Source organism: Anopheles stephensi, chromosome 2 (assembly GCF_013141755.1).
Source record: "Anopheles stephensi strain Indian chromosome 2, UCI_ANSTEP_V1.0, whole genome shotgun sequence".
Lineage (NCBI taxonomy): Eukaryota > Metazoa > Arthropoda > Insecta > Diptera > Culicidae > Anopheles > Anopheles stephensi.
In genome coordinates, this window is record NC_050202.1 from 80,092,650 (window position 1) to 80,107,834 (window position 15,185).

Below are 15,185 nucleotides of genomic sequence, written 5' to 3' on the forward strand. Positions count from 1 at the left end.
TAGAGCTAGAAAAACTAAACCAGGTTTTAGATAAAAACAGAGATGCATTTTACAAACCAGACAGTAAACTAACATGTACAACCAAAGTGGAATGTGCAATACACACTTCAGACGATACACCTATCCATCAAAGAGTGTATCCATATCCTGCAGCATATGCTGACGAAGTAAATAAGCAAGTTGACAAGCTATTAGCGGATGGAATAATCAGACCGTCTCGCTCAGCTTGGACTTCACCGGTATGGATTGTGCCAAAAAAACCGGATGCATCAGGACAAAAGAAATTTAGAATGGTTATCGATTATCGAATGTTAAATGCTAAAACCATCTCCGAAAAATATCCAATGCCCGAGATAAATTATGTGATAGACCAATTAAAAGGAAAAAAATATTTCTCGACTTTAGATTTAGCTTCGGGATTCCATCAAATTAAGATGAAAGCATCAGATATTGAAAAAACGGCTTTTGCTATTAATAACGGTAAATACGAATTTACTAGGATGCCGTTTGGTTTAAAAAACGCACCGGCTATATTTCAAAGGGCTATCGATGATGTACTTCGAAATTTTATTGGAAAAATATGTTACGTTTATATAGACGACGTAATAGTTTTTGGCGATGATTTAGAAAATCATTTGAAAAATTTGGACACAATTTTGACAACATTAAATAATGCAGGACTAAAAATTCAATTAGACAAATCAGAATTCCTTCGCCAAGAAGTTGAATTTCTTGGTTTCATTATTTGCACAGAGGGAATAAAACCCAACCATAAAAAAATAGAAGTTATAAATAAATACCCTGTGCCCAAAACCATTAAAGATTTGCGTGCCTTCCTAGGATTAATGGGCTACTATCGACGATTTGTCAAAGACTTTGCCAAAATTGCTAAACCTTTGACAAACATTTTAAGGGGAAAGGGATCTGACACATCCAAAAAGAAAATTACATTAAATCAACAAGAAATCGAATGTTTCAATAAAATGAAGCAAATACTATCATCGAGCGATATTCTCATCTATCCAGATTTTAACAAACCATTTATTTTGACAACCGATGCTTCAGATTATGCAATTGGATCCGTTCTTTCTCAAGGTGAATTAGGCAAAGATAAACCAATTCACTTCGCATCAAGAACACTATCTAAAACTGAAGAGAAATATTCCACCCCTGAGAAAGAAATGCTTGCAATTTTCTGGTCACTACAAACTTTCCGCAATTATTTGTATGGAGCTAAACTCAAAATATTAACTGATCATCAACCACTTACTTTTGCCCTCTCCCAAAAAAATACTAACGCAAAATTAAAACGTTGGAAAGCATATTTAGAGGAGCATGACCACGAGATTTTGTATAAACCAGGCAAAGGCAATGTTGTAGCAGATGCCCTCAGCAGAATAGTTTTCTCTATGACTGGTACGCAACATTCATCACAAACTAGTGACGATTTTTACATTATCTCTACAGAAGCACCACTTAATGCTTTTCACAACCAGATCGTGTTGAAAAAAGGGAAACCAAACACAGTAATTGAATATCCATTCCAAAATTTTAAACGTACAACAATTTACTCCGAAATAATAACCGAATCATCTCTTTTACAGATTCTAAAGGATCATTTCACAATATCAAAAGTAAACGGACTTTTCACGAGTGAAGACATAATGGGAAAATTTCAAGAGGTTTATAGGAAGTATTTTGGAAGTCAGAAGCTCCTTAAGATTCGATTTACTCAAAATCTTCTGGAAGACATTACAGACGAAGATCAACAACGAGAAATAATCACGGCAGAGCACAATAGGGCACATCGTGGAGCCCAGGAAAATAAGTCGCAAATTTTACGTAAATACTATTTTCCAAAGCTGCTAGCCAAGATAAAAAAAATTGTTTCCAATTGCTGTATCTGCAATGAAAACAAATATGACCGAAACCCTATCCGGTATCCTCAACAACAAACTCCAATCCCCGTACACCATCCTCCTAAAATATTAGTAATGGACGGCGAAAAATCTTTTGGTACACAAGATCTAATAGATTTTTATAAAACTCACCAAATCCAAATATATTTAACAGCTACAGGTCGAAGTGAAATGAATGGAGTAATAGAAAGGTTCCATTCTACCATATTAGAAATTTATCGAATAACGAAATTTGAGAACAACAATTTAACTATTTCTGATCTAATCGAGCTTTCACTTCACAAATATAATTCATCCATTCATTCGACTACTAAATATACTCCTTATGAGATAATTTTACCGTCTGTCCGTTCATCAGATATTTGTGAAAATGTTTACAAAAATTTAACAAAGAAACAGGAGAAAGATATTTCATATTACAATAAGAGAAAAAAGGAAATAAATATAAAAGAGGATATGACAGTTTATGAAAAAACCAGAGCCAGATTAAAACACAAGCCGAGATACAAGAAAATCAAGATTAACAAAGTAAACAAAAGCACTATAAACACAAATGATTCACGAAAAATTCATAAAAACGATATAAAAATAAGATAGCTAACAATACCGTCATTCTAACATCATTGTTCTCTTCTTACAGTTTTCTATTTGTAGTATGTACCCTAGCTGAGCCGAGGATCTCTATTCTGAAGGTAGACAACCAACCTATAGTTGCAATGGACGAAGGTTGGGCAAGAATAAGGATAGATAGCCATATTTACATACACCATTACAATTTAACTGCGTATAAGGGTTATATTCAAGCAATTAAGGACGATTTCGAAAAAATGAGCAATAATCAATTTTCCAGTATTATCCAAAACCAATTCGAAGAACTGAATACCATATTGAAAAGAATGCTTCCCACTAAAAGATTCAAACGTTGGGATTCCATAGGAACAATTTGGAAGTTTATTGCAGGAACACCAGATGCAAACGATCTTCGTGTTATTAACAAAACAATTAATAATCTCATCGATGACAATAATGCACAAGTTACAATCAATAGGAATATTAACAACCAGATTAAAGAAATAACAGAAAAAACTCGTAACGTAATAACTCAATTCAGATCAGAATCATTAGAAATTCATTCCATCAATATTTATCTCCACCTAAAAAAGATGATAGACACACTGCAGGAAATAGTTGATAGTATAGTTATGACGAAAGCGAATATTTTAAACGAAAAAATATTGTCAAAATATGAAATCAATTGTTTGGAAAAAAACCTGGCAGCAGAAAACATTCCGTTCGACACAACTCTAGAAGCGCTTTCCTACGCCGACGCCTCTATCGCCACCAACCGCCAAGAAATAATGCTGCTCATAAAAACACCCAAACTCGACCCAAGAACGTTCCGTAAGATAAAAATTTATCCAATCCTGTACCACGACGGCAAGATTCACCTCCAGTATGACAGATTCATAACTCACGAAGCAATCAGATACCGTGTTAGCACTCTAACCCCGAAAATCTATAAAATCAATGAAATAGAGTTGGATGAATCAGATTGCATTCCAAGATTAATGGAAGGTCGAGAAGCAGAATGTAACTTTACGAAGAGTCCAGCCAAAACTGAAATATTACAGATTAATAATCACGCCATATTGATTAACTCTGTAGAGAAATTTACACTCGTCTCCAACTGTGGTATAAGCAACAGAACACTTCAGGGATCGTTCGTAATAAGCTTCAACACATGCGATATTTACATAAACGACGTGAGATACTCATCCAAACTCACCGATCTAGTTGGAACGTTGAACTTATATCCACTCGACGGAGTGTTTATTAAAAGACAGCTGGAAATTTCGAACATAAGTCTGGAAGATTTACATAATCTGCACATCGAGACACGTAAAGAATTGGAGCACATTCGCTTACAAAACAACTCTTTTCAAATAACCTGGCCAACGATAAACATTTTCGGAGGTATCATCTTTCCTCTCATTATACTGGGAGTAGCATTGCTTTACTGGTTTACAAAGAGGTGCAAAAACACGCAAACGGTAGTCACAGTACATAATTCGTCACCAAATCAGACACCCGACTACGTCACATTTCCTAAACAAACACAGTGAATCGTGGACGTTCACATCTGAGGGGGGGCGAGTTAGCAACGAGCGTCGGTAATCGCTAAATCAGCATTGGGAGTGTCGTGTTGTATCCAACGCGACGAGTTATGCTGATGCGGCGATCGCTGCTGGGCCGTTTATGGGCCGATAACGGAATCGGCTGAATTCAATAAAATAGTTAATTTCAAGACACCGAACTGTAAAAGACTCTTTCTATCTATTCAGAAAGAAAAGTTTTAACTCGCGCACACGCACTCTAGAGCAATCCGCTTTATTTTCTAAAGCGATGTTCTTCTTCCTTTTTCTTGTAGGACTGTGATCCACTTCCCTACGGTGCGAACCCGTGGGACGCCGTTTAGGCCAAGGGACCAAGGGACCCCGAACAGCATAAGTGCGACCGGGTCCGAAATGCTCGCTCCTGATTGGTCGGGGGTCGCGTGGCACCGGACGATGCCAGCGTATAATTGTGGCCTGGAGTTTTTTTTCCTTGTTCACTGGCCTGCTGCCACCACCGGCTGCTGCTATCAGTTTTATTTTCCATTCCCTTGTCACTCTCTGTTCTTCTTGTGGCTTCGTCCTTTAGCAGCTCGTTTTGCTTGCTTGGTCCTTCTTGTAGGAGAAACGGGCACACATATGCCTTATAGCGAGACGTTTCACTTCTCCAGCAAAGGTCCTTACGGTCGTTCTGGTCCGGGGAATCCTTTTTCCCTTTCGAGCGAATTGATTGGTATCGGTCGCACGCCAGTGTTATGTTCCGATCAGGATACACTCGCTCCGGCAGGATCGTTTGTGGAAGGACGACCGTCCGCCGTACTCTTGCAAGGAACAGTGCACTCAAAAGGTTCAGATCCTTTTCCCTGCGTTGGGAAGCAAAATCGAAGGGAGAATATTTTCATTAAAACGCAATCCCAAAAAACAGCTGTCCCTGGGACTGGATATGTTTTAGAGGGCAAAGGTATGGTTTTGGGTTTCCGTCTCGAGAGCGCTGTAGTTGTTGCTGCAAGTCGTTTTGTACGCTACGAAATAGATTTTCTGTGCGAATGTGGCGTTCTGAACAGTTCTTGCAAGCTCGCAAGATCGATCTTGGGCTTTGTTTTGCGTTTTTCTAAGACTCTGTTGGGTTTCTTGGAGATTGTAAAAGAAAAGTTTGCGTTTCATTACGGGGTTGCTGAAATTCGCACAAAGCTTCGATTGTATTGGGGATTTATATTACGATGAAATATTTTTACCTGGTGGATACTTTTTTTTGCGTTCTAAAAGAAGGAAAAACGGGTTAAAAAATGAAAGATACGTAATCCATCTTATGATCACTGTGGGAATCGTTGCCACTAAGATGTATCTGAACCAGCCAGCCTACAATGGCGCTCGCCTAGCACTGACATCACGCAGCAATAGTTTACTCTTAACCAACAACCTAATTAGTAGTCTCTGGCTTTTGTCGTGATCGTCATATTTGTCTACTAATCGGCACGATCGAAATTAACCGGGTGTACGCGTATCGAAAGTAAATCAATCCATTTGCATGCCACAAGCGGTGCCACATTTGCTTCGTGAACCACTTCTCCATGGGCAGTTCGATTTTCGTGGCCACGTGAGTTTGTCTGTATTTTTGGTGCCACTCTATGGTTAACCAAGTGAAAGCTAATTGGTTCGCGCGCGCCCGCGTCCTCACGTTCATTTTCCAAGCGAGGAAATTAATTGATTCGCGTTTAATTGACCTGCAAAGGCGCGCAGGTAGCGCAAAATGCAACGCCCAAAAGCAACTCGACTGGGTGCTATGTGTGTAGGGAGATAATTAATTTGAGAAACTAATTCCGGCCGATTGGTCCGGGATGCGCTGTACCGTATCGTACGGTGCAAATTATTTTGCTAGTTTAGTAGTGCCATGCGCGGCAGGTTTGCTGAATAATGCAGTTGAGATTTTAGAGGAACTGGAGAGATGGGGAATCGTATTGTGTTGGATTCTACGCAAATGAGTTTGCTTACAATTGAGCGAGTGTGAATAAGTGAATGAGATTATGGTGCTCTTTGTGTTGAGGAGTTTGTAAGCATGCTTCTGTTGTTGATGTAATTTAAATAACATTGGGACTGTTGGTTGTGTCGAAGGCGATGCTGTGAACCAGTCAAGTTTTGATTTTGAGAAATTAACTAGTGTTTATGTCCTAAATTGTTCGTCAAAAATGTAGTAAATTCTATATAACAGCAAATGATATCATACAACAGCAAGAAACATATATTCAAACTTTCCCACAACTTTCTTCACAACAACTTGCATGGTTTTCTTCATACGTTAGTGCATCCGGTTGCACCTTGTCCACGGGTTTTTGTTCCATGTCTCGAATCAGTTCATTAACGTTTTTTTCCCAATTTACCATGCATCCGGCTCTGCTCGCATCAACCAGAGCAAGGTGATGAAAGTTTTTCTTCTCCTACGCTAAGCCCCTAGTGTGTTAGAAATTCAAAATTGAGCCCATTCCCACGCCACCGCACTGCATCACAGGCATCACACAGCGAGGGCACATCAAATCGACCTCGAACCAGGAACAGGACTGATGGCAATCCAGGATCCTCACACCAACATCTGGCGATGCTAGAAGGAACCTAAAACCAGGACCCTATGCATACTACTGCGCGGGTGCTGGCAATACGTGTTCCACCCTCAATCCAGCGAGATGCTTTTGAGACTTTTTCCTTCCTATCCATTTGGTAGGTTTTGTGTGAGTCGATCTGCTTTTTTTCTTCCCTCGCTTTCGCCTGTCTGTCAGTTCCACTTTACGTGCGTCGTTTGTTCCTCGAAATCAAATTAATGCTTCGAGCGGAAGAGGAAATTTCCGCTTTTTTTTCGATCGTGTGCAGGATTCTGTGTGCAAAGTATTGGGTGAACGCAGATGTAAAATTGGTCCTTCCTTATGTTTGCTTCTACGCTACGCTCCTTTTAGGTCTGTACGGAAGAACGAAGGAACGGAACAGCGAAAGGAAGAAGGATTTCCCAACATCCGCAAGGAAAAAACAGGAAGAAAGACGATCTGTTCTGGCAGACGCAGACGAAGATCGGAAGTAAAGGTCGATAGATCGGTGTTAGCATTTGCTCACTTATTTTTTTGCTCTCGTTGCGTTGTTCCTCCCTCCATTCTACTTCCTTTTTTGCAGTTTTTTTACTTCTTTGTTCCCTTTCCTCTTCCTGCTGATACGGTGAATCGATTCCGATACTTCCGCATCCTTGCAGGGTTCATTCGACGATCGTCAATGACCATCGAAATTTCGGTTTCCGGTCGTTCTAGCTCTGCACCGTCTGTTGACCTCCTCCCGTACACATGCAAACGGACAGGATCTGTCAATGAGAGATGCGATGTTGTTGTGCGATGTCGAAGCGGGAAGGTGATACTGATTGCACCTTCAATTATGGGTAATTTTTAGAAAACGAAAAGTGAGAAGTTAAGCGAAAAAGAAAACACAAAAAACCACACATCTGGCAGCGAAAAGGTACAGGGGGTAATTTACATCCTAGAAGGATCTTTCCTAAGACCTGAACGCCCAACCCAGTTTGTGCTGTTTTCTTCACCGTAGTTAGACGATAATGATATGCAACCATGCAGCAGCTGTGCTGTGTTGTGATCGCATCCGAGATCGATGCCGTTCGGTTTCGTTCGGAACACACGAAGAAGGGACACGATAATTAGAAACAGGATAAACCGAAGATTATCACTCGCCCAGAGTTCGACCGCTGCCGATTTGTCGTGTTTTGACAGAAGGATGTGTAATTTCCTTTTGTTTCAAACCATCCATCGATACTGTGCCGGGGTCGTGTTTATTGCACATCCCCCGACCCCCGACCCCGCAAATGGGAAGCAGCCAGGCCACCTTGGTCTCGATGGTATCTGGGAAAATCAATCTATCGCCGGAAATGCCCGTGTGCAGTTTGGGCCAGATGTGTGGAATTTGCATCCCCTGTGTTTGACTATACCGGCGCAACCTTCGACTCGGATAGGGAGTTTGCTTAGTGTTTATGGTGGGCGGACAAAGGATGGGAAAGTTTGTTTTAGCAGTGAGCGGCGCTGGTTTTATGGTTTTGTATTACCGTTCGGCATTGGTCCCGTAGCGCCAGATGAAGGGGAAGTTGTGAGGGAGTTTCCTAATATCCTGGGAAAATAGGAAATGCGAGGTTTTTTTCTCTGTGTCTTCTCTCGTTTCATGTTGTAGCCCAACCCTGCGATTCATTTATATCTGTCATCCTTTTTTTGTTTCTCATACAAATTTGAGCTATGATCAGCTGTTGTCTTTTGGCTCTTTGAATTTGTCTAATAAGTTTAAGAAAAAAAAACTTCTAAAACACAAAAAATATTAAAATTTCCTAAATATCTGGGTGAACTTCACAACGTGTGTCTCTCCCTTTACCGTTTTTCCCTCCAATACCAGGTACAACGCTATAAATTATTCGCCCATGACATTGTGCCCGTGCCCGTCCCCTTACTGTAGTTTTGATGACATTTTCCCCGTTTTGTGCAGACCAACATAAAGCCAAAAACAGCGTTCGGGAGCAATCGGTCCCGTCACGGAGCAGTGTTGAAGAAAAAAAAAAAAATGGTTCGAAATATTAATGATTCGCCCGGCACCGATTGTAGGAAGGTTTTTCCCGATGGATGCACTTTCCTACAATCCGATGCAGGAACAACAGAACAATGCAGCTACAGACTGGAATCAAAACAGAAAAAGTAAACAAGCGGCCCGGGCAGGGACGAGCATCCATGGGAAAATGCTCAAGGTGTGCTGCTGGTGATCATGAAAGGTCGCGCGATCCTTTACGATTCGTGCTTCAGAATTTGGGATCGCGTTCAATAGTAGAGCGAAAGAGATCTTCCGAGTATCCCTGATTTCGTTGCTTCTTGCTGAAGGTACAAAACAGACATCCCGATATCATTCTCAGTGTTGTTGGAGTATGAAATGCTACATGTCATGCGTCTGAAGCTTGACGAGAAGAAATAGAAAGAAAACAGAAAATGTATTCTTCTCGATCTTGTTCGTAATAAGTTTTTTTTCCTCCGTTTTTGGTGTCTATAAAAATCTCTGCACATTTTTTTTCTTTTGGTCAAATCGAGTGAATGGAGATGAACAGCTTGGAAGAAAATGGGTATGTCCTTTGTGCATTCGAAGATGCACTTCTTTTGTGCAGATTTTTTGGCCACACGACACTACACAGGGAAGGGCACAGGTCACCCTGCCGGTCGGTCGCACGCGATAACAATAGAGGGATGCACAGTTGATGAACCATTGCACAAGTTGATGAACCTGAAAAGATGTCGAATCGATTTTCTGCTTGCGTCAGGTCGGACATTGTAGCTGGAAGCTCTGCTAGGATGGCTCTGCTTATAAGCGTAAAGTGTCACCTGAGTTGGGTGGAAAGTGTATTCCTGAGTCTTTTTTTTTTGCTGAAAACGAGACATACAGCGCAGGAGAGCTGCAAGAACAAAACAATTCTTGGAATCCTTCAACTGTGCTGTGGAATTCGTACCGATCTCTAGACATTCCGGCGATGCTGCTTGCATATGCTCTACTCGAGACCGTAGCGTGGAGAGCTGCTTTGCGCGGAAAGATGTCAAAAACGCTAGCTCAAGTAGCACTCCCGAATCGTGGTACCTCCCGCGCTGGACACCTGTAGACAGACGGTGGGGTTGACCATCGACAGGCAGTCTGGTGGCATTCCGTCGAATACTTCACCGAAAGCACCGAAAGGGCACCAACGTACCGCAACAGTCTGCGCACGGCCAGAACAACATTCCAATCAACTATCGCCACGCTATTTCGATTGAGGCACTTACCGCGCGGTCTAATGTAGTGGAGATTGGTTATTAATAATGCTGCCATCTCACCCCACCACCCAGCGTACTTCTCGCGAGGGATATCAACACGTGCCAAAAACCTTCCAACAGATAGCCGCGCCGAGTGGTGCTAGAAGCTCAGCCAACTGAAGTCGCGAAGTAGCTGTAGAATGTGTTTGGACACTTGACCAGAAGCGAAACCCGGGTTTGGAAGAAAATGTTGATCGTAAAAGGGAAGTTTGTTGAGCAGTGTTGCCACTAGCGGGAGACCAGTTCCAGCGAGGCTTGAGCAAAAGGCTAAGAGTCCCTGTTGCTTCGCGGTGCTCCATTACGTATGATTCATGCAAAAGCGCACTTGGTCCCGCAAGCCTTTAGCACCTGGTCGCCTGGTCTTCTCTTGGGGGCCCGGTTTGACCTACAATCTGGTGCGGTGGAACGTGAACGAAACCGCACACAGGTGCTTTGTGGAGTCGGAATGCTTGTCCCCATTTGTCCCAACGGCTGGCTGGATTGCATGGTGTGCAGTGTAATGGTACCGTCCCGCCGACTTTGAACGTTGGGGGTTTAGTTTCACCAACCGGATCGGTGCGGTAGCACCAAGTGGTAAATAATTTATATTTTGACGTAGATATTTAGTCTTCGCGGGACGGGACGGTGAGGTGGATATCTCTGGTGGTGACATTTTTTGTTGCTGTTGTTGTTGCTTGAAGCTACTGTTGTTGTTGATGGTTCAGTGCATACCGGTTAGCCTAGCTTAGGTGCCCGCGGGAGGGTTTTGCCTAGCATGCAAATATGTTCACGTTTCTTGGATGGCGAGTGGCGGCTGTGGTGAGTCAATGCCGTGTACCGGGCAAATTAATAATAGGAAACTATCATTCTTTACATTTAGCTCAGGTGACACACGCGAGAGTGAACATACCACTCAGACTTACAACCACAATATGGAAGCATTTCAGCGAGATAGTTTACGGTGTGTGTGTGTGTGTCTACAATAACTACACGTTTCTCTAAGCTTCTCCATCTTACCAAGCCCCAGTTCATCATTAATCAGCAATCGAGCTAGCTACATTTCCCCAAAAAAGGGGGAAAAAGCTCAAAAGGGCAGCACGATGCGTCGAGGCTAATCAGTTCCCTTTCTATTCGGGTTTCGCTCAGATTTGATTGATCAAGCGTGGGGTGTTTTCTTCGAAACGAAAACGAATTCGTGATATGGCCACTTTCTCAACTAGTTCGTGGGAGGTTGTGGTTGAGATCGCCCCCCCAAAAAAAACTTAGTTAACGAACACACACACACAGAAGATGTTTCGCAAAAAATGTTGGAATTTTAACATTTTGTATTTCATCGCTTCTACACCGTGAGTGAAAGTAGCGCATCTCACCAGCCCCGAACTTCATGAAACTTAAAGCGATGAAAACCACGCACACTATGTATCTTATGGTGGTTTTTTTTCCCCCAGTGCTCCTCCATGTATCGCTAACTCGCGGTGGCAGATTTATTCTGCCCATCATCACGTTGCCCGAATATTCCCACGGCACTTTCCTCATCATCGTCGTGATCGTGCCTGGTTCGTTCGGATGGCGGAATCACGGAAGTTACGGGCCTCTTCTCCTTCCTCCTGGCACGAATGGAGCAGAAGCGGGAGCCGAAACGACCTAATTGCTAATTATCCGACCGATTAAGCTGATCAGTATGATCCATCCATAGCACCCCGTTCATTCGCTCACTCATCGTTTCGTGGCTGTCAAATATGTGGCTTTCCGCTAGCACACTGAAACAGCAGCTGAGTGAGGGGGTATTATTAATCAAATCGTTTGCGTTCTTTCTTCCCAACCCAAGAAAGCGACTGTCAAATCTAACGAAGGAATGACTCGGTCGTAATCTGCCCTCCAAAGCTTCTTCCAACTGTGAGGAGCAGTAAGCCCCCACGCTAAAGATGCACACGAAACTCCCAAGACAAAGACCTTCGACACGACTGAGAAACTTAATTGACAGGTAATGAAAACCAATTTCACCAATCAAAATGAGTGAGAAGGCTCAAAACCACCGCTCTGCGCTCTGTGCCTAGTAGTCGCGAGGACCTTAAGAACGTCCCGAAATGTTGTTGGCTTAGAAGCGGACGGCAAGAGGGGAAGGTACAGCAAGTCGCTAGAGTTACTTATTATTCGACGCTAGTGAGACCGGCATTGGCATCATCATCACGAAGCTAAAAAGCAGTCGAACTTAGTGAGGCCCAGGCCTGGGAAGTGTCACGGTGGTGTTGTGGATTTTGGAGCGGCCGCAATGCGAATCGCGTGGGAACCGTGGCGTCTCTTACGTAATACGCATACACTACGAAACCTTGCCTCTAATAGGGAGAAAAAAAAGGTCCAGGTAGCTAAGCGAGAGCTTCCCTTTCTGCTCTTCTACTGAGATCGGGAAAATTTGATGTCATCGCGACGTGCATCGCCTAACGCTAACCCCAACATGCAGACGCTTCGATGGGTTTCGCTGCAAGTACACCGACATCACTTTGGGACATTTCACCAGTGTGCAATGGAGCGTGTTAAACTGGTTGTAAGAAAATATGATTTTACTGCACGAGTATGTTTAGTAAGGGGCTGGATTATTACCTTAAGGTTTATTTTTTTAATTGTAAAGCATCTCACAGATGCGCAGATCCAGCAGATGAAAGAAATTGTCAAACTACCAATCTCACTCGTTACAGCCATGATTACAGCCGGTTTCAACCGGCAGAGGAAGAGGACAGTTTAGTGCGCGTAAAGTGATTTAGTTAGTGTGTCGTTCGAAGTCCCAAAGGCCACTAACACCACAAGCCTCCTCTGTTAACCGGGCTTCAGTTTAATGGCAGTCGAGACTTTGCCATTGACAAGCACAACGTACGGCAGAATGGTCGAGGAACCACAGCCAGGCAAGTCGGCCTGGTGTGGAGACAGTGTGGACGAAAAATCAATCATGTGCTTACGCGGGCTGTCCTCTCGCGCTGCCTGCTGCCTTTCCGTTGGCCCGTTGTGCTCCGGTTGCCACGATTCGTCCATTAAAAATATTTTCCCATGCATAAAACCGATGAGGCTTCAGGCCGTGCTACTGTCAGGTCTTCCCGAAGCGTTTCCACACACACACACACTCACTCGCTCCTTTCCTCTTGCCCATTCCCTTGTCGGAGTGACAGTAATGGAAAACGGGGATGCTTTTGGGTGGGGGTGGTTTGGGTGGCTCACTTACCCTCGGCCTTTGCTAAGGGGCCTTCCAGCACTTCTCTTCCTCGCGTTGGCAACGTTGAAAGGTATAATTTTATCCATCGCACGTCCACGGTAGGCACGTCGTACGTAAAATCGGAGAAGAGAGTGCAAGAGACAGAATCGATGTTGGAGGAGGATTCCAGTGTGTTTACACGTTCGTTCACTATTCTGCCCCCAGACGCTGCTAAAGGTGTCGTTTTTGCAGTCCGTTTCCACCTACGGTTATCCATAGCCCCCCCCCACCGGCGCTGAACTGTGCAAGTGTGGGTTTATGTGTGTGAGTCGATATATTGGTTGCGGCCGTACGAGACCTTGCGACGGCGGAAACAATTTCTGGGCACAGCTTTGCACAGCATTTGCAATAGATGCAGCAATTGCAGTATATTTCCCTGGGTGACGTCTAAGAATTGGTAGGTCGAGGTTCCCACAGTGGATCTGATGGGACCACGTGGTAAACGAAAGCCAATGGGACGCCTCGGGCAGCGGTACAGGAAGGTGACGCAGAAAAGCGTGATGTGGTAACACCAGTGCCGATTCTCATTTTTACCAGGTCTGGCCGGTGGTGTACTTTCATTTTGAACAAAGCGTTTTCGTGCGAAGTCTTCCTTCGGATTTTCAGCGAACAGAATAATAAGAGGCACAACCGCTGCAGGTCTACGTTAGGGCTGCAGTGAGGTGCACCGGCATGCAACTCTGTGGGTCGGTTGATGGGTTTGATATTCGTTCTCCGTTAACTTCATTCTACCCCATTCTCACATGTCGCGTGAGACCGACACGAATGATATTTTGATGAGTGTTACAGGTCGTTACGGTTAGGCCGGTGGGACGATGCTGCTTCCACCACCCCAAAATGCAGCAGCAAAGGCACAGTAATTTACTATGGGATGAGAAGCAGGAACCACTTCATCGCGGAGCATATTTTATCGTTCTCGATCTTGGAACAAGCGATCGGAGACGAGTGGAGAGTTATGGCTGAAACGAGCAGAAAACGAACCAATAATGACTCAATCGTTAACCATATTGTCATGCTGTGCTCCGTGTTGTCATTAGTGTACGTCTGGGAACGATCTGCAGTTTGTTTTCACCGCAGGATAGTTTGAGGTAGTTTATAGAAGATTCTCAATCCATCACAACAAAATGAAGGTTTGATGTTTAAAAGCTGTAGCCGAAACGTAGCAAAGTTATTGCATCATGAGCAGTTAATATTACAATTGTGACAACAGTTAAAGCAATGTTCGCATCGTTTCAGAGCATGCGAGTTGCATGGTATGGGTGGTAGGAAAAACAAACGAATGAAGTCATTTCTAAAGCAAGATATTCTCGATTCCGCTTGCGAGGTGGTTGGTCATCGGGACACATCTTTGTTCCGTGTTGTACCGTTCTCAGGCCGATCACGACGAAACTTGATTTCTCTCTGGATCGACCAATGAAAAAAACTTGCAACGGCTGGCATCTTATCCTGCATCCACCGCTCCCCAGAACTCATTCATGATGGTGGCGAGATTGTGGCTGGTGAATCATCGCGTATAGGTTGTTAGGTCACGGTTGGCGTCTGACGAGCGAGAGATGTTCGCAAGATATACGAAAGGAAACGAGAGCGAGACAGATCAAGAGAGTGAGAAAGAGGGATAAAGACATGTGATCGCAATTTCATTCATCGGAGAGACTTTCGTTGAGTTCGATGTGTTTTCCAAAATATGCTCCCCTATTTATTTAAACTACAAGAGACTTCTAACCTATTGTAATCAGATATGTAGGACAGTATAGTTGCTGAAATCTTCTAATTTTTAGCATTAAATTGCATCTCCATCAGCGATCAATGAAGAAAACCACCCAATTCAGCTCCCCAAATTCCATAAAAGGCAAGCATCGTAAGACGATCAAATCTTGCAATCGTTATTAATTGATTGGCTTTCTCGAATTAGAGGTTTTTTTTTTGGTGGACTTTGGACGCGAAAACTTTGAAAGCGGTACGCCAGATCCGATGCGCATTTGCGAGATTTACCCTTTTTGTGAGTGTGTTTGTTTCGCGTGTTAGTCGCGCTGTTTATTATTGAGCGCAACAGTTTGATCTGGTAAAGATCGGCCAACAG

The 15,185-nt window shown here is 43.4% G+C and overlaps 1 protein-coding gene across 1 annotated transcript in view; it reads left to right on the forward strand.

The window, feature by feature from the left end:
• Positions 1-15,185, forward strand: part of LOC118505492 (protein neuralized) — a 41,156-nt gene that overhangs the window by 12,208 nt on the left and 13,763 nt on the right. The window lies entirely within an intron of this gene.